This window comes from Artibeus jamaicensis, unplaced genomic scaffold (genome assembly GCF_021234435.1).
Source record: "Artibeus jamaicensis isolate MK-2021 breed Jamaican fruit bat unplaced genomic scaffold, CSHL_Jam_final contig_482, whole genome shotgun sequence".
Lineage (NCBI taxonomy): Eukaryota > Metazoa > Chordata > Mammalia > Chiroptera > Phyllostomidae > Artibeus > Artibeus jamaicensis.
Genome location: NW_026521857.1, coordinates 14,152,587 through 14,177,257, shown reverse-complemented (window position 1 = coordinate 14,177,257; position 24,671 = coordinate 14,152,587). Strand labels below are relative to the sequence as shown.

At 37.8% G+C, this 24,671-nt stretch overlaps 1 protein-coding gene and 1 pseudogene across 4 annotated transcripts in view; both read left to right on the top strand.

Moving 5' to 3' along the window:
* The window catches only part of FNBP1L (formin binding protein 1 like), a 114,666-nt gene that overhangs the window by 7,545 nt on the left and 82,450 nt on the right, over positions 1-24,671 (top strand). The window lies entirely within an intron of this gene.
* On the top strand, positions 1,006-16,700 carry LOC119061484 (mRNA turnover protein 4 homolog; annotated as a pseudogene).

The following is a 24,671-nucleotide window of genomic DNA, read 5'->3' as shown; positions in this document are numbered from 1 at the left end:
TTATTCCTGCAATTTGTTTTGCACTTTTTTTCCCTTTGCCTGTTATCTGTGACTATTTTTACTTTTATATCAATTTAGTTCCAGTGTTTTTCTGAGGATGAGAGGTGTTCATTGGGAGAATGCAGTTAAGTTTTCATTCTCCAGGTTTACTTTAATTACTATAGTTTCATTAGCTGGTTTATGGACTGTTTCTCATATAATAAAAATAGGTTATGATATTTTGAGATATCACCTCTTAATTAATGATAGAATGGTAGATGCTTTAAAATTGAAAATTAATGCTTAAAGTAATCTGCTGGTGTTAATTAATTTTAATATTGTCATCTGCTTTTAAGCATTTCCCTTTTTTCTATAATAAGTTGTGTTACTTCTGTGATTACTTTTACAGAATATTCATAGTTCTTTGAAATCACCTCTTTGTAAGATTATATCTGACTGGTTTTTGTAATGTGGGATTCAACATTTAGATGTTATTTGACTCCTTTTTGTAATGTGAGATTCAGCATTTAGAATTTGTATTGAGTCCAAGAGAAGGAAGTCTAGAATAATAAAAGTAAAGGTTTTTGTGAAATGTCCTTATAGAATCCAAATTAGTCATTAATAATTGGCGCTTAGGAGCAATTTTTTAAAAAGATTTTATTCATTTATCTTTAGAAAGGAAGGGAAGAGGGAGAGAAACATCAATGTATGGTTGCCTCTCATGCGTCCCCCACTAGGAACTGGCCCGCAACCCAGGAATGTGCCCTGACTGGGAATCGAACTGCGATCCTCTGGTTCTCAGGTCCGCACTCAATTCACTGAGCTACACCAGCCAGGGCAGGAGTGATTTTTCCTTAAGTTCCTGTTAGAGAACTAATCATCAGAATTTAACAGTACTTCATGAAATATGTGAAATGTTATATATTTGTTACAGTTTGAAAAAGCATAATGTATAGGATCGAATTTTCCTATTTTGGCACCTCTGAATGTTGGCCTCATCCCAGGCCAACACCCAGATTATAGGATATGGGGCAGAGGGACTCGTATACAAGCTTGTGTACTTGGTACCATTTGCGCACAGAGACATCACCCACTTTAGTGACCGTTGCCTTTTCACAGAGCTGGAAGTCCAGGTAGTTCTGCCATCAGTTCCTGGTCTGGTTCTGAGTGGGGAAGAGGCTGTCAAAAGGCAGTGGCAGTGTGGTAGTTGCTGATTTTTGTATTGATGCCTCCTGCCATGTTGCTGACTCCTAAAGATGCCCCTGAAACTGCTTGCAGCTCAGTGTGATCTCTAGTGAAGTGGTAAATAGCTTGCAAGGAAACACAGAAACCACTACTTTGGAACCAACCTTATGGACTTAGACTGTGACGTAAATTAAGTTAGCACCCTTTAATATTTGCCAAAGGTAAATATAATTAATATTTGTTAACTCTTTAATCTGAAAATTTTCTTTTTACCTTTATTTTTTAAAAGTTTTATTGAAATACAACATTCATACACTTAAGTGGACAAATTTTATACTCATATGTGCAACATTTTTTAAAATGAATATCCTCATGCAAGTCCCACAAAGATCAAGATAGACTCTCTTTTATGCCATTCTTAGTAATAAATACATCCTCCCTCAGTGTAACCACCGTTCTGACTTGGATTGCCATCGATCAGCTTTGTAGGTATTTTTTTTACATCACATAAATGATATGGTACTATATATTCTTTTTCCCCCTGACTTACTTCATTTAACACGATGTCTGTGACAATCAGCCTCCTATGTTTAGTTTGTAGTATTCCATGGTATGTATAGGATTTGTATTTTCTTCTGCCATGTGCTTGAGGTCACTTTTAGACTGGGACCATCTTTAAACCAAGTACAAGACTTGAAATTCCATTGTGTGGTTGTTGGAGTTTGATACTATTCCCTTGACTCTTGATATGTTATTAAAACAAAGATCCTAATTTTCAGGATTAGCAGATATCCTCAGGGAAAAAGTGCTTATATGTTGTTTTTCCTTATTTATTTTTAGAGAGATGGAAAGAGTGGGAGAAAGAGGAGAGAAATGTTGATGTGCATGCGATACATCGACTGCTTGAATTGGCCTGCAACTCAGGCATGTGCCCTGACTGGGAATGAACGAGTGACCTGTTTGCAGGCCAGCGGCTCAGTCTGCTGAGCCACACCAGCCAGGGCTGACTTTAATTTCTAATAGCCACTTGCATTTTGGAGCAATATCTTCTTTTAGTTCTTTGTGTATATTAAAGAAAGGTTTTTGTTTTGTTGTGTTTAGGTTTCTTATTCATGCATAATATCCATAGCCTCCAAGGTGCCTTTTTTTTCTCTTTATGACTTTTGGTTCCTGTCTTTCATGTGGAAATTTTCCTTAAATATTTAATGATCTCAGAACCCTGAAAAGACATCTATCAAGATTAAGGCCTACTGAGCTCTGATACACCAAATCTGTAAGTTTAGGGTTTAGGCTGTGTGAAGTTTTTGATCCATGTAAGGGATTTTGCATGATACCTTGCCTTGGGGTTGTTCAGATCCTCTGCCTCTTTTCCAGTCCTATTGTGAAAGCCCAGGAGGTGTACCGGTCTAAAGGGTGCTATAGTCATTCTTTTGAAGACACATTTATCCTGGCTGTTTATAGGGTTGGGAGCCACATTTGATTTTTTTTTTTAAACACAGGTACTTATATAGTTTATTTGTTTTATATAACAAGAACTTTGGAGGTAGACAGTCACTGGAAGGGTTCATGAACTCAGCACTATCAGGGTCAGCATCTGTGCAGCTGTTTTGGAAATTTCCCTCAGGATTACAGGATGGTGCAGCTCCAACCATTATGTCTGTATTTAAGGAAAGAATAATTAAAAAAAAGGAATAATACCAACTTATCTGCCTGTTTATTGGGAAGGCTAAAGCTTTCTGGGGCTCTACAACAAACACGCCCTTAGGTCTCACTGTCCAAAGTTCTGCACATTGCCACTTAAACAAAATTAGGGTTCTATTAGAAAAGGAAGAAGGGGGATAGGTATGAGACACCCCAGAACATAGCATTTATGGTCTCTGTCCCCAATGAGTTAATAATGGCTTTGTGGAAGATATGTATATGTCTTCTACATATACATACATGTACATGCATGTGTGTGTATATGAAAATAGTGCATGAGTTAAGAAAAGGCCATAATATAAGTGACAAAGCAGATATTTTAGAGATGAGGTTTTTAGGGGTCTAATACAACCCATCGTTGTTTTAAGAGGCCTCATAGTGAAGGCTTATGTGTCTTACCTGAAATCTGTGGGCTGCTGCTTGCTTGCCACATCATGCCATGCTGATACTACTTGCCAGAGCAGAATGGTGCTTTGAACAAGTGTACAGGATTGAGGGACAGGGTGTGAAGTTGACCAAACCCCCAGACTACATGAAGGCACTACAGGGACCGAGGAAAGGGTCCTGAAATTAGAAGTCTAGAATTTTTTTCATGAGTGGAAAGTTTTCCCGAATGTTGGAAACAATAAAGATATCCTATAATTACCCAAGTTTCTCTCAACTAAAATAATATTAAGCTATAAAATTGCCTCCAGAGAGTAAGAGCCATCTGCCTGCACTTTTTTCTGTTTGTTTCCCCTCTTTATTTTTTAAAATTTTTTATTTTTTATCATTCACTAGCAAGTTATTTTTAAATTTTATTTTATTTTAATTGTTGTTCAAGTAGTTACCTGCCGTTTACCCCCATCCCAGCCCTCCCTACCTCCCTCCTGTTTCCACCCCTATTTCTCCTCTTTAAATTGATACATTAGAATGGTACATTTGTTATAATTAATGAACCAATAGTGATACATTATTATTAACTAAAGTCCACAGTTTACTTATATTTTCTTAGTTATTATCTAATGTCTTTTTCTGTTCCCACATTACATGTAGTGGTCATGTCTCTGTAGGCACTTCTAGCCTGTGCCATTTTCTCCAACTTTCTTTGTGTTTGATGCCCTTGAGAGTTTAGAGGAGTACTGGTCAGGTATGATGCCCCTGTATTGGAATTTGATGTTTTTCTCGTGATCAGACTAGGGTTATGGCTTTTGGGGGAAAATATGTGTCATTTTTATCACATCATTTTAAGGTGCCTATTAACAGGATTTATCACTGTTAATACTGATCTTGGTCATTGGCCAAAGTAGTGTTTGTCGGGTTATTCCACTGTAAAATTATTTTTTCCTATTATGTATACTGTATTCTCCGGGAGGAAGTCACTATGTACAGCCCACCCTTAGAAGTTATGGTCCTCTCTTTTAGGGTGGATTATCTACATAATTTATTTGGAATTCAGAAGAGGTATTTGTCTCCTTCCCTCATTTATTAATTTATTTAGTAATTTCTTTATATCACTATGGACTTGGGTATTTATTTTATACTTTGGGTTATACTCCATTACTACTTCACTTAGTTTTTTGCTCAAATTGTTCCAGCTTTGGCCACTGGGAGTTTTTTCAGCTGTGTCCCATAACATATCTCCATCAATAATGATATTTTAAAGTACTTTCTTCTTTCTGGGAATACAAGATGGTCTAGTCTTATCTTGCATATTTCCTGTCTCAGTCCCAGAATCATTAATTTTTCCAAAGAGTCCTGGTTTCTTTTATTGAAGCATGGTATTAGAAACCAAGATATGGGTGCTAGATGTGCTTGTGCTACTGGTATTAAATTTCTTTTAGTCCCCTTCAGCTGATAAAACAAAGAAACATATTTGTGTATACTAACCTACATATATACACATATCTACAAATATTTTTATGTGTAACCCTCTATTTCTATGTGTAACCACTTGTATCTAACTAAATTAGTTCTTACTGATGTTGCCAACTTTATTCAATTACTACATGTATCATTACAGCCTCTCTTCCTTGCTTTTCTGTAAATTCACACTTTTAATTTCCTTCAGCTGATACTCATTTGCTTCATTGTTCCTTTTCACTATACAGGGTCTGACAGAAGACTTACTTGAGTGTGGTTGGTCGGGTAATAACATGGGTATAATAGTAATTTATAGTTTTAACTTGAACGTGTGATATGGTGTGTTTGAGTTTGATATTGTTATGTTACAGAATTACATGCTTATGATTTTATAATAAAAGTTTTTTTAATAAAAAGGGGCATTATTTGTGCTGGGCCCTTGTATAACTATAGCAATATCAGAGTTGTTAACTTGTAGCTGTTCCCCTTTTTATGAGGAACAACATTATCAACTAGAGTACAATACTTAAATGCAGTTGCATTTCCATTTTTAATTTATGGACTCATTTTCAGAGTTAGTTAGGTCAGCAACATTCCCCCATCCTCTTAAGTGAGGTTGTTTAATACATTCATAGTATATTTTCTTACTTGGGATCCTCTGACTTTACCAATGATTTTTAAAAATTTTGCACATATTGTCATGGCTGGTGTGGCTCAGTGGATTGAGTGCTGGCCTGTGAATCAAAGTGTTGCCAGTTCAATTCCCAGTCAGGGCATATGCCTGGATTTCAGGCCACGTTCCCAGTGGGGGCACATGAGAGGCAACCACACATTGATGTTTCTCCCCCTTTCTTTCTCCTTCCAAGCTCTCTCTCTAAAAATAAATAAATATAATATTTTTTTAAGTTAAGAAATGTGCATATATTAAGATTTGTTCTTATAAATCCTCATCAGATATGTTTATTGATTTTATTTTTTAATTAAAAAATATACTTTATTGATTGTGCTATTACAGTTGTCCTAATTTTTGTCCCCCTCCACCGCCTGCTCCCTCAGGTAATCCCTACACCATTGTTCATGTCCATGGGTCATGTTGTATAAATTCTTTACTTCATTTCCTATACTGTACTTAACATCCCCATGGCTATTCTGTAACTATTTATTTGTACTTCTTAATCCCCTCACCTCTTCACCCATTCTGCACCCTCCTCTCATCTGGCAACCATCAGAATGCTTTCTGTATTCATGATTCTGTCTGGGTCCTTCTTGTTTGCTTAGTTTGTTTTTTAGATTCAGTTGTTGATACATATGTATTTGTTGCCATTTTATTGTTCATAGTTTTTATCTTTTTCTTAAATAAGTCCCTTGAACAGTTAGTATACTAATAGTTTGGTGATGATGAACTCATTTAATTTTTCTTGCCTGGGAATCTCTTTATCTGCCCTTTGATTCTAAACGATAGCTTTGCTGGGTACAGCAATCTTGGCTGTAGGTCCCTGCATTTCATGATTCTGAATATTTCCGGCCAATCCTTTCAATCCTGCAAATTTTTTTTTGAGAAATCAACTGACAGTATCATGGGAACTCCCCAGTAGGTAACTAACTGCTTTTTGCTTGCTGCTTTTAAGATTCTCTCTTTATCTTTAACCTTTGGTATTTTAATTATGATGTGTTTTGGAGTGGGCCTCTTCACATCCATCTTGTTTGGGACTTTCTGTACTTCCAGGACTTGCACATCTATTTACTTCACCAAATCAGGGAAGATTTCTTTCATAGTTTTTTCAAATAGATTTCCAATTTCCTGGTCTTCTCCTTCTGGCACCCCTATGAGGCACATGTTGGAATGCTTGAAGTTGTTCTAGAGTCTGCTTACACTGTTCTCATTTTTTCGTACTCTTTTTTTCTTCTTGTTCTGATGGGTTGTTTTTTGTTTCCTTATGTTCCAAATATTGATTTGATTCTTGGCTTCATCCACTTTACTGTTGTTTCCCTATAAGTCATTCTTTTTAAAATTTTTTATTTATTATCTTTGTAGGGGGGAGGGAAGGAGAGAGGGAGAGAAATATCAATGTATGGTTTTCTCTCATGTGTCCCCTGCTGGGAACTGACCTGCAACCCAGGCATGTGCCCTGATTGGGAATCAAACCATGATCCTCTGGTTCGCGGGCCCGCACTCAGTCCACTGAGCTACACCAGCCAGGGCTCCCTGTAAGTTATTCTTTATTTCAATTAGTGAATCCTTCATTTCTGATGGGATCTTTTTTATGCTGTTGAAGTCTTCACTAAGTTCCTTAAGCATCCTTATAACCAGTGTTTTGATATCTGCATTTGCTAGGTTGCTTATCTACATATTCTTTAGTTCTTTTTCTGGAGTTTTGATCTGTTCTTTTTTTGGTCCATATTTCTTTGTTTGCTCATTTTGGCAGCCTCCCTGTGTTTGTTTCTGTGTATTAGAGCTGCTATGGCTCCCTGTCTTGGTAGCATGGCCTAATGTAGTCCTGTAGGGTCCTGTAGGGTCTAGTGGCGCAGCCACCTCTATGACCTGAGCTGGGTACTTGAGATGCGCACTTTGTGTGGGCTGAGTACATCTTCTTGTAGTTGAGCCTTCATTGCTGTTGGCAGGCCATTGTGAGGGCTTTACCCAGGCCAGTCAGCTGCAAAGACTGGCTGTGACCACTGACCTCCAACCTCTGCCCGCTGCTGAGGATCAGCTGTGCAGGGACAAGGTGGTGGTGCTCCAGCATGGTCTGTAGCTGTCCACTCGGTGTGCCGGCCTTGGGGTTTCCCAGGTGGTGCAGGTCAAGGTCAGCCCCCACCCGTGTTTTGCCTGGGGCTACCCTTCCTGGACTCTTAAGCAATCTGAGATGTTTGCTACTTGTGTTGGGCATCGAGATTTCCAGTAAAAGCCTGTGTGTCTAGGTTGAATGCTGCCAGTATTGGACCCAGGGCAACTTAGCAAGAAGTAGGGATGCTGGGGGTTCACTGAGGCTGGCTGTTGCTTGTTTGAGAGGATTTAGGAAGTTGTGAAGCATGTGAGTCTAGACTAGCATTTATATGGAAAAGCTGCTGTTAACAGCTTGGGTGGGCTGGTAGATAGATGGGATGGAGTCTCTCAGGGGATCTATCTCCAGGGCGGAACAAAGAGTGTTAGCCAGGTTGATGGAGTCTCAGGTATGGCATCTATTCTGCCAGCATTGTGGCTCTGTAGGGGGAGGGTTCAGAAAAGAGTCGTGGCCTCTGCCCACCTTTCTGTTGGGAGAAAGCTGTCCCCCTATTCTTGCTTTGATCTGGACACTTCATTTCCTCCCTGTATACTGTTGGTGCCTTTCAAGTTGCCATACCCAGTGCTGGAGCTCAGAGGGAGTGAGTCTGAGTAAGTCTGTGTGTGGGTTCTTTAAGATGAACTGCTTGGGATTCCAGCAGTTTCTTCTACTAACTCAATCCCTGCTGGTTTTTGCAGCCAGGTGTTGTGGGGACTTATCTTCCTGGCACTGGAACCCTGGGGTAGGGGGCTTGGTGTGGGGCTGGAACTACTTCCTCCCAAAATACCCCTCCCAAATTTATATCCACCACATGTGGATGTGGAGGATATAAATCCAGTCCATTCTGTGTCTCCTGTCCTCTTAGCATTCTGGATGGATGCGGTTTCTTTGATTCTGTAGTTGTTAGACTTCCATTCAACTTGATTTCTGACGGTTCTGAATGATGGCTCTTCTATAATTTGTTATTTTGATGTTGTTGTTTGAGGAGATGAGCCATGTTTACCTGTGCTGCCATCATGACTGGAATTTTCCCTGTTTGTTGATTTTAGAGAGAAAGGAGGGCAGGAAGAGACAGAGAGAAACATTGGTGTGAGAGAGAAACATCAATTGACTGCCTCCTGTGCACCCCTGCTTGGGATTGTACCTGCAAATTAGACATGTGCCCTGACTGAATTGAACCTGCACCCTTTTGTGTACAGGGTGACACTCCAACTAACTGAGCAACCTAGCCAGGCTAAGGTTTATTCTTTGTGCTGTGAAGTTCTGTATTTTTTGATGTGTGTAATGTTGTGTGTCCACCATTCCAAGATCATGTAGAATAGTTGAGTCTCTTAACCTTCTGTTGCCCGTCTTATACCATTAGGATGGTTGTTAACAAAACAATAGAAAGTAGCACACAGTGAAAGTTTGCTGGTTGATTCCCAGTCAGAGCACATGCCTCGGTGTGGGCCAGGTCTCCCTTTGGGGGCATGCAAGAAGCAACTGATCAGTGTTTCCCTTGCACATTGATGTTTCTCTCTTTCTCCCTCCCTTCCCCTCTCCAAAAGTAAATAAGTAAAAATCTTTAAAAAAAGAAAAGAAAATAACAAGTATTGATGAGGATGTGAAGAAATTAGAGCCATGTGCACTTTTGGTGGGAATGTAGAATAATAAAAAAACCCAATGGCAGGTCCACAAAAGTTAACTGTAGAATTACCATATGATACAGCAATTCCAGTTCTAGGTATAAATACCCAGAAGAATTGAAAACAAGGTTTTGAAGAGATATTTGTACATCTCCCTCTTAACATTATTTACAGTAGCCAGAAAGTAGAAGCAACCCAAGTATTCATTAACTTTTATAAATGGATAATCAAAATGGTATATAGATAAAATGAAATATTATTAAGCCTTAAAAATGTAGGAAGGGAATACTGGCATATGCTACAAAACATAGAAAAACTTTATGGACATTATGCTAAATGAAATTAAGCTAGTCACGAAAAAACAAATATTGTATGATTCCATTTATAGACAGTACCTGCCGTAGTCAAATTCATAGAGACGAAAAGTAGAAAGGTGGGTGCTAGGAGGAGGGTAGGTTGGGAAATGAGTTAGTGATTGATGGTACAGAGTATAGTTTTGAGGATTAAAAATTCTGGTGATGGATGATGGTTGATAGTTGCACAATATGAATGTACTTAATGTCCTTGAATTGTACACTGAAAATGGTTAAGATGGTAAGTTTTGTGTAAATGATTTTACTATGATAAAAATATTACTCCCCCTTGCCTGTACCTGCTGATCCTTTACCACCCAACCACTGATTTTTAAAAATAGACTTTTTAAAGAGCAATTTTAGGTTCACAGCCAAATTGGGCAGAAGGTAGAGATTTCCCCTGTATCTTCTGCTTCTACATATGCATAGATTCCCCTATTATCACTGTCTTCCACCAGAGTTATAATCGATAAACCTATGCTGACACAACATTATTATCCAAAGTCCATAGTTTACATTAGGGTTCACTCTTAGTGTTAAACATTCTGTGAGTTTAGAAAAATGTATGATGACATGTAGTCACCATAATAATATCATCCAGGTTTTCACTGCCCCAAATAGCCACTGTTCTACGTATTCCTTCCTTTGTCCTAACTCCCCTAACCACTGTTTTTTTTTTTTTATCCTGTGACTTCTTTTGTTTTAGAGATTTTATTTATTTATTTTCAGAGAGAGGGGAAGTGAGGGAGAAAGGGAAAGAAACATCAGTTGGTTGCCTCTCACGTTCCCCTAAAGGGGAACCTGGCCCACAACCCAGGCATGTTCCCTGATAATGAATTGAACTGGTGATTTCTTGGTTAGCAAGCCAGCGCTCAGTTCTCTGAGCCACACCAGCCATGACATCTGTGACTTTTTATTGCCCTAAAAAGAAAGCTAGTCATACTCTATTTTTCCTTCTTCCTCAACATGAGTTTAGGAAACCACTACTGATCTTCCTCTAAAGATGTGCTTATTCTGGAATTTCATATAAATGGGATCATACAATAGGTGGTCATTTGTAACTGGCATTTTTCAATAAGTATAATGTTTTCAAGGTTCATGCATGTTATAGTGTATATTATTTATTTTTTGTACTTAATACTTTGTCGTATGTATATGCAACATTTTATTAGCTCATTCATCAGTTGATAGACCTTTGGGTTTATGTGATTGGCTGTTGTGAATAATGCTGCTGTGAACATTTGTGAGGTTTTGTGTGGACCTATGTTTTTGTTTCTCTTGGCATATATTTAAGAGTGCAATTGCTGGGTCATATGGTTAGTTTGAGGAACTAACTCTCAAACTGTTCTGCATTTTTTATTCTACCAGCAATATATGGTTTTGATTTCTTTACATTCTTGCCAGAACTTGGTATCATCTTACTTTGATTATAGCCATCATAGCTGGTATAAAGTAGTACCTCATTGTGGTTTTTGATTTGCATGTGCCTTGTGACAAATGATATTGAGCACTTTTTCATGAGCTTTTTGTGCATTTATATGTCTTTGGAGAAATGTCTTTCCGCCTCAGTTACCTTTTAAAATATAAATAGTCTTAATTCCCCATGGTGGTATATATTAATAAAAACCAACATCGATGGCATTATCATATAGACAAAAGGAGAAATGTAATTGTGATGCTAAGAAGATACTGTATATTTGATATTTATTCTCGAACTTACCAACCACTCCTTCAAACTAAGAAGTGCTTGATTTTGGAATTTTACTTGGGAAACTTAAAATTCAAAGTATTTGTTAGCTGTGCTATCCTTTACTTTTCCTAAGAAACTTTTCAGCAAACTGGCAATCTACTTGGCTTGCTTCCCTTAGCTCTATGATTGTAGCATTTTTTGTTGTTTAAATAAAAAGCTTTCTTGTGTTGCTAAAAGTAAGTAGTTTCAGCTGTGAAAGGCCAGGAAGGTTGAGGAGACATTCCTAAAGCGGATATTTAAAAATAATGAAAGCTTTATGCATAATTCATACATGACCTCTTGAATTCTGAATTTTATTGCAGAATTTAGTTAGTGCTTGTAACTACAATATTTTGGTTGTTCTTCAGTTTTATTCTAAGAAGAATAATGGCAATAATCTTTTAGTGATGCAAGATTGCAGATGTTAAAGTAGTACTTATTTACTTAATAGCTAAAATGTTAATTATATTAATTGAAGTTACATTTTTTCTTTGTTAGTAATTTGACTGTATTATCCAGATTGAGAACCTAATTCTTTTTTATCCTTCCTAATTGTTTCTTGGTTAGGTTAAATGTTGATCATTCCTACATTCAGCTTGTGATAGTCCAGAGGTTATTGATTTATTTTATAGATTTTTATACCCTCTAATTCACAGGTGGCAAACACAAGGCCTGGGGGCTGAATGTGGCCCTCCACCTTGTTTTGTCTGATCAGCACCTTGTTTCTACCTGGCAGCAGTGAGAGAGCTCCTTGTCCCCTAGTTAAGGAATAGTTACCTTTATACAGTCTTAAAATTACATTGGGCCAGGCTGACGTGGCTCCCCAGTGAAAATGAGTTTGACATCCTGCTCTAATTGGACCACAGCTTTTCTTATTTCATTCAGCTTTTGGTCATTTGGCCAGTTTGGTCTGGATATTCTTTCTGATTCATTAAATCTGGAGCTGCTGGGTGGTCATCCATTTGGAGTTTTATAGGACTTCGCCGGTGACTGTGGTTCTTACCACCAGCTGAAAAACATTGCTGTTAATTAGCAGTCCTCAAATCAAGTGGATGATCATTAGAATCATCTCAGAAATTGAAAAGTAGTAAGAACAAAACAAACTCCTAAGTCCTACTCTAACCTTCTGAATCAGAATCCCCAGGAATGAAGTCTAGCGATTTATATTTTTGAAAAACACCCCCAGATGATTCTGGTAAGACCAGGGTTTGAGAACCATTGCTGTAAAATGCTCTAGAACCATGCTCTAAAATCTGTACATACTTATGTTAAGCCAGGATATTAAGAAAACTCCTTATACAGTACTTGGTAAGAGTACCGCATTCTATTGAATTGCTTTTGGTGATACCACTAGGAATATTCTAAACATTATTGCATACTTACTGTATTTGAGGCAGTGTATCTTACTACTTCATAGTAAGTGGTAGTAAGGATGTAGATTCAGGTCTTTTTGTACTGAGAGCCTTTAGCAAATTGCTTTTGTTGAAAAGCCAACCATCAGTGTATGTGAAGAGGTTACCATACTTTGCTATGTATGAGATGCTCCTGTGTATAATGCACATACATGTTTTTGACCCAACTTTCAGGGAAAAAAATCATTGATTTTAATTCAGTTGTTTATTTTTATTTAGAAACAGAACTGATTATCATATTCCAGGGTATTAGTTTGCATATGGATATTGCTTTTGCTTTCTAGAGTTACACTTTGAATGCATAAGCACAAATAAAAGGATTAAAAACATTTATATAGATACAGAATTAGTACTACCCATGTGTAATGTTCACCTTTACTTTTCGCTCAAAAATATTGGGCAAGAAGGTGTGCATTATACATAGAAAAATATGGTATTTTTTGAAGGTATTAATAATTGGTTAGTTTACCATAAGGACTTTGTTTAAAATATTGTTCACAGCATTATAATGTTGAGTCTCATGGGAGAAAAGTCTCTTTGAGTCTCATGGGAGAAAGTTCTCTTCAGCTTTTTTATTGTGTAGAAACTTTGCTATGACTATTTGCATTTCCCATTTTGAATTTACAGGCAGATTTCTGGTTCACTGTTAGTAAGTACTTAGGATTTTTTGTCTGCTTTTTTTTTTTTTTTTACAAATTTGTTCTTGGGTAGCATCTTATTTCTGTCATTTTCCTCATTCCTTTAAAATTATTTTATCTTACTGTGATATAAGTCATTTTGAAGAAAAGTATTCTGAAGTATCGTAAGTTAATAAGTAATTTTGAGCCATTTTATATAATTCTGGCCAAATGTCTTTTTGAAAGAGTTGAATTTGGAAAAGAAAGAAACTAAGAATTTTGGTATGTACCAGGCACTCTAGTGTTATTTTTATGCCACCTCAGTGAAGTGGTGATAATCTCATTTTATAGAAGATGAAACTAATAAGAAAGTTAACTTTAATCACACAAAACTAACTTGAACCTAGGTTTTTGTGACTTCAAAACCTTTTTTTTTTAAAGTGCCTCTAATGCAGGGGTGTCAAACTCATTTTCACTGGGGGCCACATCATCCGCAGCAGCCTGCGGTTGCTTTCAAAGGGCCAAAATAATTTTGGGACTGTATAAATGCAACTACTCCTTAACTGTTAGAAATTGAAATTACATTCAGTGCTTTGAAGGCAACCTTGAGGCTGATGTGACCCCTCATGAAAATGAGTTTGACACCCCTGCTCCAGTTTACCCAACAATTTCTAAACCCTTCACTGGGGTCGTTTGTAAATTCAGCAAAGTGCTGTTTTGTAGAAATTGTCACACTGATAGTGTCTTTAGTTTAGCATGTCTTTGAATGAACATTGGATTAATTAGTCAGCACTCTGGCAGGAAATAGCATACTTTTAAAAGGGTTAAATGAGGAGAGTTTAATAAAGATATTATTTATAAAGTTGTGGGCCTGATCAGTGGAACCAAAGTGGACAGTGCATTACCCTGGAGCTAGTAACAGTTGGGAGCTGTTGTTACTTAAATCTGAATGAGCAAGGAGAAGGAATTTGTTACCAGACCCCTAAGTGGAGCTTAAAATAGAACTGCCTGATAGCATCTGTGGCTTTCAATAGAGGAACTTAGGGAATTGCAGTTACTTGGCAGGGAAAGAGTTGAAATAAAACCCTTGACCTCACTTCTGCTTGTGCCTCCTCTTGACTGAACGAACCCAAGGAAAAGTTAGAGGGCAAGGGTACCCATTGATTCAGTCTGCTGGGTCCAGAGAAATAATGATACAAGGTGGAGAGTGATTCTGGAGAGGGAAACAGTAAGGGAACACAGACATGGTTCCTGCTTTGAAGGAGCATACCATCCGGCTGGGAAGATAGGTGTTGAGCAATATGATAAATATTATGAGTGCCAAGTACAGGGTGCTGAAATGTGTAATAGATGTACCTTCTCTGAGGAATCAGAGAAGTCTTCTCTGTAGAATGTTGTTCACACATCTTGTTCTAATAAAAGAAATCAATAGATTTTTGGTCCCCTCCTCCAGAGATTCTGATTTTTTAGGTCTGGAGTGGTAGGTAGGGAATATGTTTTTATTTTTTAATTTCTCACCCAAGATTTGCTTATTGATTTTGGAGAGAGAAACATTGATATGAGAGAGAAAAATTGATCAGCTGTCTTCCGTACGCACCCTGACCTGGAAATGAACCTGCAACTAGGTTTGTGTTGTGGCTGGGAATAGAACCCGAAACCTTTTGGTGTATAGGATGATGCTCTAACCAACTGAGCCACCTGGCCAGGGCAGGGAATATGTTTAAAAACAGAAATATTACCCAGGTAATTCTGTCAATTTCCTAAGCGTTACCTCTTAGTATGGCTTGCTCTTAGAGTTTGAGAAGGGAGAGTGGCATGAGATAAAGCTAGAAAGATGGTGGGTAGAGCCTTGTAGGCCATTTGTAAAGATTTTGGAGTTTATTCTAAGGTAGTTGATGCACACTGGGGATTTTTCCCCCCCAAGTTACTTTGCTAATGAAGAAATTCAACTTGGTAGTTGTATATATTGAAGTGACTGATTTTCTCCCCTATTCTCTAGCTACTCTACTGTTTTTTAAAAAATTTTTGTAGTAGTTTTTCAGTCATTTTCTTGAGTTTTCTAGGTATTGTAGGTATCAGATCTACAGTGATACTCTGCCTTCTCTTTTTGTAACTTTTGTACCTCTAAATTCTTTTTCTTATTTAATTTTAGTATATTAATTAGTACATTAAAATATCACCTGAGGCAGAGTGTTGCCCAAAGCTAAGTACAACAAGAAAGTTTCCTTAACCAAAACTGCTAAGAAACACTTGGAACTTAAACAGAACCTGATAGAAGAGCTTTAGAAATGTGTGGACATACACAAGCATTTACCTTTTCCTGTTCATGGCGAACGGGAGGAACAGCAAGTTAAAGGACATCTGGAACACCTGGAAGCACAGCCAGATGTTCTTTGGCAAAAACAAAGTGATGAGGGTGGCCTTAGGTCAAAGCCCATCTGATGAGAGAACAAAGACAGCCTGCGTCAGGTCTGTAAGAAGTTGAAGGGTGAAGTAGGTCTCCTTTTCATGAATCACACTAAGGAGGAAGTGAATGAGTGGTTCATGAAATAAATACAAGGAAATGGGCTATGGCCGTGCTGGAAACAAAGCAACATTCACTGTGACCTCTACCTGGGGCCCCTGGAGCAGTTCCCCGTGGAGCTACAGCTGAGGCAGCTGGGCCTGCACACTACCCTTGAGAGGAATGGTGACCCTGCTGTTCGACTGTGAGGCTGTGCAAGGAGGGTGATGTGCTAATCCCAGAGCAGGCCTGTGTCCTGCAGCTTTTAGGATATGAGGTGGCTGAATCCAAGGTGACCATCAAGTACATGTGGGATGCAGTCTGGAAGGTTCAGTGAGATGGGAGGTGAGTCGCTAGAGAGCGTGTATGAGTCGGCAGAAGAACTAGAGGAAGATGACAACTGTTGATGGGCATGTGGGACTGAGGGCCCCTCAGCCCATTCCAAGTGTCGTCTTGACTATGTCGGACTGCCACTGCCCTTGTTGGGGGGCCATCTGTTTGGTTTGCTGTGGATGAAGACAAGGGAGGGCAACAGGACAGTTATCCTACAGTCTTCAGGATGTCTCCCTGTAGATGGCAAAAATAAACGAACAAATAAAACAGCCCTCCCAAATCATGTGACTACCAGTCAAACACCAGTATTGCAATACTAATGCACAAATTAGTATGTAGCTTATTCAGTGTTCACTTAAGGTATTTACTCAGTTCTTAGTAGACTGTAAGTTCTTGGTGCAAGATTTGCTTTCAATTCTTTGTATTCCCACATGGGCTAGTGTCATTTACTAGCTCCTAAACCCTGAGCCTTACTTTTCACATTTGTAAAATAGTAGTAATTGTACTTCCCAGTAGGTGAGACAAAATGAGATAATACATAAAGCACTCAACTTGATACCTGGCACAGATGGCAGTTATCCATTCATTTAATTCAGTAAATGATTGAGTGTTGCGCTAAGCACTAAGGATATGACGTGAGCAAAAACAGGCATGCTAGAAAAAAGGGCTATTGATTAGTCACACAAAGGAATAAAAGGAAGGAACAAAATTCTTTAAGATGATATTAACCTAAAACCTAACCCCCCACTAGGTTCAGGGAGTGTCTCCCTGGAAAGGATGTTAATGGATCTGAAAAATGATTAGGAGTTAAAAGGCAACAGGCGTGTGTGAGAATACAGAGGGTGAGTTTAGATAGCAAGTATAGCATGTGCAAAGGCCCTCAAACATCAGCACGAGGCCTTTTTTTAAATGGGAAAAACAAAAAACCCCTCCTGGTATGAATGAAGCAAAACAAAACATAAAGATATGTTGGTTGAGGTTGATGAGGCAGGCTGCCATTCACAGAGTACTTGACATCTCCATTTTACAGATGAGGAAACTGAGGTAGGTTAAGTGCTTTGTCTGAAGTGACACAGATAATATATGGCAGAGGCTAGATTTCAGCCTAGGTAACCTGGCTCCAGAATCAGTGCTCTTAATTGCGCTGTATTGTCTGATGTGATCATTTTTGCATTTTGAAAAGATCATTCAAGTTACAATGTGAAAAACAGATTTGAGGACAACTAGAAAGGACATGGAGAGATGTCCAGTTAAGAAGCTACTGCAGTGTTCCAGGAAAGGTATTGTTAACTTGGAGGAGAGTTAAGAAAGATGCAAAGAAGTAGATGGTTTACTATTATACAATAGGAGTGTATCCTGGGTGAATAAATGAAAAGTAAATGAATGAAGAAGTCTGAAATATGTATAAATATGACAATGTTCTATCTCACTATATAGTATTTATAAGCAACACTGCTGAATTATCTGTTGGAATAAAAACTGAGGCAGCTCCCTGTCTGGGTAGCTCAGTTGGTTAGAGCATCTCCTGATATGTGAAGATTGTGGCTTTGCTCTCCAGTGGGGGCACATATAAGAAGCAATGAATGAGTGGACCATATATAAGTGGACCAGCAAATCTCTCTTTCTCTCTGTTGCGCTTCCTCTCTCAAATTCATTTTCAAATCATTAAAAAAAAACTGTGAGGAAAATATAAACCCTTTTAGATTTATTTTACTACCATCCAAAATGTTTATTTTACAATACATGATAGAACAAGATGTCAATCTACAAGATGATAATAGGTTGTGTATGTTCATTCTAGAATCTTCCCTGGGCACTTGATGCTATAAAGCTTTTCTAGTTCTTATTAGATCTTGAAATACTCTTTAACACAAAAATAAATCATAGCGCAGAGCTATTATTGTTTCTCCGATACAAGAGTAGAGCAAAGGAAAAATATAAATGTAAATGTAAATGTAAATGTGAATGTGAATGTGAATGTAAAGGAAGATACCATGCACTGTAAAATGGAGAGTCATGGTCTGCCTGAGCAGTGAAAGCAGATGGGCAGAGAAGAAATACTTTGGTGTACTTTGAAAAATCCATATTTCTTTTTCAGACATCTTACTGTAACCATATTCTACATTAGTGCATTTTGTGGTTAAAACATTTTTATTATAGAAAGCTAAAAGATGTAATAAGACATTAACATGTTTTTAATATTCCACCTCTTGTTTCTTTAATCACTTTTAATGCTTTTTATAATTCTAAGTAGCACTGATAGATACAGACTACCTAGTTATTTAATTGTGAGAAAGTTTATTTTTCAAAATGTCTAGAACACACACAAATTCACTTTGGTTCCAGAATTAGGAAACTGAATTATGAGTCTTTTCAGTTACGGGTAAGTTGGGAGGTGATAGTTGGGGGTTATAAAAGGAAATCCAAGGTGAACGTCAGTATGTTTTCCTTCTCACTCTTAACTTGTGGACAATTCAGGTGAGCCCAGACAGTATTAGTTTCCTTACTGGGTTGGAAGCTGTGATGGTTTAGAGCACAGTGTTAGAGCAGAGTTTTGAGGAGGGCTTGTGTGCAGGAGGGTGACCTGTAGTGTTAAGTTAGACCCTAAATGGGGTGAGGAGTCTCCACTTACGGAGATGGCATGCTCAGTGTGGGGTGTCAGAGGTCAGAGCATGAGTGAGAATGATGAGTGAGTGGGTGGGTAGGGAGAGTCTTGGCTATAACCCGTTGCAGTATATTGAAGCCCGAGTGGAATGATGAAGGCATCCATGCAGGAGAGCAGCCAGGCTGAGGGTAGTGGAGGCCAGGTGGAGTGAGGGGAAGAATCTATGTAAATGGGTGAGCATAGTGGCATCTGCCTAATGCAGAGTGGCAGAGAAGTGGGCAGTAGCAGCATTCTAAAACATGGTTTTATGACTAAGTACAGCCAGGGAGGTACCTAGGTGGGGACTAGCAGCAGCTGTGGGAGATGGGTTGCATATTAGGAATCATTTAAATGAGTAAATAAATATATTAAGGATAAAGGGGGTCAAATTTCTCACTTTGGAGAAAGGAATGCAAATGTTAGATTAGAATTGGGGATATAGATGTGAACTGATGGTTTTCAATATATGTGTAGTGAAATAGAGGAAAATGTATAAGTCTTCCTCTCTCCCTCACTCCCTTCCTATCAAGTATGTGTATGCACATGTACTGTTTATGTCTGTTCATTGAGAAGGGCTTGGAATAGTGATAATACCAGTAGCAATGAGTGTACCTAGTATCCAGATTTTGGCTTCTGAATATTTTTCTCCACTAAAAGGAACCCGAGTTTCTTGAAGACAGTAGCTGATTCCAGGGCTGGGGCAAGAAAAGATCAGATGAGCCCAAAGTGTCAGATGTGCCAGAAAGTGTGGAAGTGTTCAGAGAAGGATGAGGACATGTGAGAAACAAATACCAGCTTAGAGGGGCTCCCACTGACCAAATGTGGGACAATGTCAACATAAAAATAAATAATGATGATTATGAGTGATAATCCATGGAATAAAATAGAAATCCTTGAGTCCATACTGATATAAGTAAGTAAATGAATAAATTGAGTGTTTGATGAGGAAAAGATATAGGGGCGTCCAACCTCTTGGTGTGTCTGGGCCACACTGGAAGAAGAGTTGTCTTGTCTCACACATTAAATACATTGCAACATGTGTTCACACACAAAAAATTTCATAATATTTTAAGTAAATTTACGATTTTGTGTTGGGCCACATTCATAGCTATCCTCAGCTGCATGTGTCCCGTGCACCGCAGATTGGACACCCCTGTTTCAGAGCTTCATAGTTTATCACAAAGGGGAAATAATACCTTTACACTGGAGAGGCCTGTCAGTTACCACCTTAATCAAGTGATCAGTTAGCATCAGTCATAATGGGACTAAATGACATCATGTGCCACTTGATTCAATGCAATGAGAAGGACACTGCATTTCCTGCCAAAGATGCTGGAAATCATGTATCTGAATCATGGGGAAAGATCAGAGAAACTCAAATTGATGGTCATTTTACAAAATAACTGGCTTATCTTCAAACTGTCAAAGTCATAAAAGATAAGGAAAGACTGAGAAACTGTTACAGATTGAAGGAGACTAAAGAAACATGATAGTTGTAATATATCATTCTAGACCTGTTCCTGTTGTAAAGGACATGTGGACCATTGAGAAAACTTGAATGGGGTGGGGTCTGAGAATTGGATGATATTATTGTATCATGTTAACTTACTGATTTTGATGGTTCTGTTTTTATTATGTAGGAGAATGTCTTTGTAGAAAATATACACTAGACCATTTGGGGGTAAGAAAAAAAGTAAATGGGAAGTATGAAAAGTAGAAACACCAAGTATACAGAAACAATTCTTTGGAGAAATTTTTTTTTTTTTTGCTAAAAAAGGAGTCAGAAAAAGGGACTGGATGGGGACATGGAGTAAGAGACTTTCTTGGATTTGTCTTTTAATTTTTAGTATCAGTGATGTTATAGGATGTATGTTTATGAATGAAAAAGATCTAGAGGAAAGGGAAAACCATAATGCAGGAGGGGGTATAATTTCAGAAGCAAGGTACTTAAGAGACAGACAGCATGGGATCAGTACACATATGAGGAATTTGATCTTAGGAGCAGGGATTAATGATACAGAAGGGAGTAAATAGTACGGAGTACACACAGGTTGATAGTTTAAGATGTGAGGATGTATATAATTATCTATAGACTGCTTCAGTTTTACTTGTGAAAATAAAATCTAAACAGCTGAGAAAGAGGAGAGGAAAGGAAAGATGGAAGTGGCAAAGTAGTAATTGGGAAGAGTAGGAGAGTAGGAAGGTGAACAGGACAGGAAAACCTTAATAGGATCAAAGGGCAATGCTGAAAACCTTCATCATTGAAGTTTGTGGTAAAGAATTTAAAAGTAACACTGTTCATCATGGATGGCTGTTTTTCTCCAACCACCTTCAGCTAACTGGATTATGGGCAAATAGAAGAAGTAGAAAACTGGATTTAACTGGGGCTGGGATTTTATCAGAAGTACAGCAAAGAGAGCAGGGCAAAGGAGTTGAGGATGCGTGCAAGGAAGTGATTATTATAGATTAAATGAGACACTCAACACTGACCTCTCGCCTTTGATGTTATATTAGAAACGGGGACTTATTTCTTATTGGCTTATTTTTATTTAAAGATTTATTTATTTATTTGTTTTCAAAGAGAGGGGAAGGGAGGGAGAAAGAGGGAGAGAAACATCAACTTGTGGTTGCCTCTTATGCACACTTCCACTAAGCATGCTTCCAGACCAGAACCATACCGGCAACTCTGTGGTTCTCAGGCCAGCACTCAATGCACAGAGCCACACTAGCCAGGGCAGCTTATTTTTATTTCTAAGACTTAGGTGATGAGAAGTAACTAGCTCCCTGGTGGCAACTAAGTAATCAGACTTTCTACCTACAAAGTGCTAACTGTATTAAGATCACTTTTATTCAGTACATTAAAGAATGCCTGGGAAACCAAAGAGTTTTTTTCCCTTTTAATAAGCTGAGTAAATTTTAAAGATTTTACTGGCTTTATTCAATGATTCTTGAACCAGGCAGCATCCAGTCTAGCAGGTGGAAAGAAGCTCCAGTGAGCTGTATAAAATGAGACTTTTATAGGCAGAAGGGAGCAGGAACAAATAAATTGTTACATAAAAAGCTGATTGTTATTGCAAGGTTACGTTCTTTCATGGGATGACTAGGGTCTTTAAGGCGTAGCTAGTTACCTAACTAGTGCTAATCAGGAAATTGCAGATTGACTGGTTTAAGATTCCATTTCTGGGAGAGCTGAAAGTCTTAGCTTGGTGATGTGGGGCTTAGCCGTAAGTGACTCAATTTTGGGTCTTTTGTCTTGTTTTTAACAACCCCCGACCCCATAAACTTAATCTGAGTCAGCAACCTCAGATTATGTAATATAACCTGGTAAATGTTACTGGGATATGTTACAGTTTTAAAACTGTTAAATTAATTCTCAGATTCTATTTCCTTGTACCAAAAATGTTCATCATGGAGGTCAAGAGTGTCCCTCAGTAGTGTTTTTTAGCGTTCAATGCTTACTTCTAATTTCAAGTTTGGGCAGCTGTCATTTCCTCTTTAGCATTTTATCCAGAATTTCATTACCCCCATTTTCCATTCTTTAAAATTTATCTTAAAACACTCTTGCCTTCATCTGATTATGTTTGTATCTTTTAAACATATAAGGGGTCATAAAGGCCACACCCTGCTTCTCCCACCTTCTCTTTCCACTCAGGTCTGCTTGTCAGAGCATTTTTGTTCACTTAAGTAGTTTTCAAATAATTCCTGGGCTTCCAGTCTCTGCATTACAATGGAACTGTCAGAAGAAGTATAGTCCAGGGTTTCTTAACACTGGCTATATTGACATTTGGGCAGGAAATTTTTTGTTGAGACAGATGAGGAGTTGACCTGTGCATTTTAAAAGGATTAGCAGCATCTAATCTGTAATCTGTATCTGTAATTTTAAGGACAGTCATTCCTTATCAAAAATTTATTTCATGGATGACAACACAAAACTCCTTTGAAAAGTTAAAAGTCAGAAGTTTCTCAGGTAAAGAGCAGTCAAGGCCTTGCATTTTTGGAACATCCAGTAAGAGCAAGTATAGATGTTCAGGGCCGTGGCAGCTTGCTTTTCCCACTAGATGCTAGTAGCAATCCCCTTGCTCTCCCTATTGTAACATCCAAAAATGTCTCTAGATATTGCCAAATGTCCCTTGGGTGAGAAGGGGTCAAAATTAACCCTGGTCGAGAACCATATAATAGACCACTTGTTTCTTAACTAGTAAAGGTTGTGTATGTATTTCAAAGTCTTGTATGTATCTACCTGTATATAAACAGACTTCTCTTACTTTAAATTTTCATGAAATGTTGGATATAAGCTTAATTTTTGTAAACTTGAAATCATTTTAAGTGATCTGAATGAATATACCTGTAGTATATCACAGGCCCTGGATAGATGTTTTACCAAGTTAGAGTGGATAGAGATAGCTTATTCTCAAGAAAATCAGCTAGTGAATTTCTTCTTAAAACAATGAACTGATCATCTATTTAGTTTTTATAATAAAAAAATCTGTTTCTTCAAAGAAAGTGCATAGATATAATGTATATGACTGAGCAGTAATACTCAACTACCTGGAATGCATCTTTTCTATGATCAGTAGAAGGCCACAAGATTGTTTAGCATCCAATATTAACTGGTATTTATTATCAAGGGATAGAGTTAGTATTATATTTTCTATTCTTAATTTTTGTAGCTTTTATATTAAACTTTGATATTAGCAAGAACAAAACTGGGAAAATATAATTTGATTTGCTTGTAATTTTAAAACTTTGACTATTTGAATATATTCTTTAAAAGATTTTATTTATTTATTTATTTATTTATTTATTTATTTATTTATTTATTTTTAGAGAAGGGGCAGGAAGGGAGAAAGAGAGGGAGAGAAACATTGATTGGTTGCCTCTTGTACACACCCTGACTAGTGACTGAACCCACAATCCAGGCATATGCCCTGACTGAGAATCGAACCAGTGACCTTTAAGCTTTGCAGGACAACACCCAACTATCTGAGCCACACAAGTCTGGGCTTGACTATGTGAATTTACATGCCAGTCTGTAAAGAGAAACTGTTCTGTTTTTACAGAGACATCGCATTTTTTAAAAATCTGGTACTTATTAATATATAACCACAAAATTAAAATCACTGAATGATTTAATCTGTAATCTATATATGTAATTTCAAGGAAGGACAAGCATTCCTCAAAAATTTATATAATGATTGACAACACAAAGGTCCTTTGAAAAGTTAGAAGTCAGGAGGTCCTCAGGTAAAGAGCAGTTGAGGCCCTGCATTTTTAGCATATCACTAAGAACATGAGCAGAGGTGTTCAGGGCCCTGGTGGCTTGCTTTTCCCACTGTTAATCTCATCTGGTAGCATGTTTAAATTGAATTAAGAGTTGGGGCACATGCTACCTTTAAAAATCTTTTTAAGTTTATTTAAAATAAGAGCAGGATTTTTGATGTATTGAATGTTTGATACAGCTTGCTTGTTATATCATTGTATATGTTCTATCTTCATGAAAATTGAAAAAAAATTAGTTAAAATAAAGTTGAAAGGTTCAGTAAAACTATAGGCAGTACTTGATTGTTCCAAATTAGTAAAAAGTAACTGACATATTGAATACTTACTGTATATGCTTTACATATACATATTCATGTACTTTTAAAAAAAGATTATTTATTTATTTATCTTTAGAGGGGAAGGGAAGGAGAGAGGGAGAGAAACATCAATGTGTGGTTTGCCTCTCAAGCATCCCCTGCTGGGAACTGGCCTGCAACCCAGGCATGTGCCCTGACTGGGAATGGATCTGCTATCCTTTGGTTTGCAGGCCTGCGCTCAGTCCACTGAGCTACACCAGCCAGGGCCATATTCATGTACTTTTAATAAAAACTCTTATCATGTACATATTATTATTATTATCCCCTAACTTTATGGAAAAGGAAAGTGAGACACATAGACTGAGTAGTTTGGGCAAGGTCTGAGGGGAGCCAGTAAGGGTGGGATAGGG